Source organism: Tupaia chinensis, unplaced genomic scaffold (genome assembly GCF_000334495.1).
Source record: "Tupaia chinensis unplaced genomic scaffold, TupChi_1.0 Scaffold145870_1, whole genome shotgun sequence".
NCBI lineage: Eukaryota > Metazoa > Chordata > Mammalia > Scandentia > Tupaiidae > Tupaia > Tupaia belangeri.
In genome coordinates, this window is record NW_006205727.1 from 1,639,037 (window position 1) to 1,640,436 (window position 1,400).

General features: G+C 39.3%; 1 pseudogene; it reads right to left on the reverse strand.

The window, feature by feature from the left end:
• Positions 1 to 602: 602 nt before the first annotated feature.
• LOC102491051 (60S ribosomal protein L27 pseudogene) lies at positions 603 to 1,056 on the reverse strand (annotated as a pseudogene).
• Positions 1,057 to 1,400: the final 344 nt, after the last annotated feature.

Genomic DNA, 1,400 nt, shown 5'->3' on the forward strand with positions numbered 1-1,400 from the left:
TTTTAGTAGGTTTATAAATGAGGGACACTATGTTATTCGAATCCATTTGATTTCCAAATTTATATTGAAATTAGTGAGAATTTGGACAGTAAAGGACATATATCATTTTAAAGGTGAAATTACATCAAGTCGATATTCTGCTTTCTTTGTGTGTAAAAAGATAGAGGCAAAGGTTTTCTCTAATTTCTCCAGTAGAAAAGCAAATTAAGGGCCAGCAGTTAGCATAGAGGTTAAAGTGTTGGATCCCACATGGCCAATTCTGCAGTTCAAGTCCCACCTGGTGGCTTGATAATCATACTGGTATGTATGAATGCATGCCAAAAATCCCAAGAGGAGACTGGAGAAAAAGGGATTGCGGCACAGCCATATACTCTGTGGTGGGCAGGCGGGGGTGATGTCTCACTTTCCCTTTCTCTTGTGTACGAATGAACACACACAACGTATAGCAAGAACAAAAACAAACAAATGGAAAAGCAAATCAACCTAGACCTAAAAATATTTCTTGGTACAAAAACAGCTTAATATACATTGTTTATCAGATTGAAAAATACTGTATATATATTTCAAAATGTTTATTTCTCTAGTCCTTAAAATTTTTTTTCCACCTTTTTAATGACTGAAACATAAAACATCTAAAACCGCAGCTTCTGAAAGAACCACTTATTCTTGCCTGTCTTGTACCTCTCTTTGAACTTGACCTTTGCCTTCCGCCGAGTCTTGCATTTAAGAGCAGGGTCTCTGAAGACATGCTTGTTGACCACAGTTTTGTCCAAGGGAATATCCACAGAGTATCTTGTGGGCATGAAGTGATTGTAGTTATAAACCTTCACAAAAGACTTGATCTTTGACCTCTTGGCAAATTTCTCCTTGCCCATAGCAGCTGTCACTGGGGATAGCAGTCAATTCCAGCCACAAGAGCGTGGCTGTCGGGGCCATCTGCGGTGCCATCATCAATGTTCTTCACGATGACGGGTTTGAGTCCGGAGAGTCCAGCCAGCACCAGCACCACTTTCCCGGGTTTCATGAACTTGCCCATTTCAACAGCAACCACCAGGGCCTGCAGAAAAAAAAAAGCCCTTAACATTTTTTTAAATAATTATTTTATTTAACTTTATTTAGTCATTATTTTAATTTGTCCAGAGAGGGACAGAGTGAGAGAGAGAGAGAGAAAGTGAGAAAGCAAGCCGCCAAGTCCAGGACTCGAACCACAGGTTGACCATGTGGGATTCCAGTGCTCTTAACCACCATGCCACCTGCCAGCCCCTCATTCAAAAACTTTTAAGTTGGTGAAATTCACTTCTAAAGTAATTGAAAACATTGTAAGACATGCATATGTTTTCTTAATTTCATCATTTTTTTAAAATACTGACTCATCCTGAGAACTTTGGAAGTAATCACTG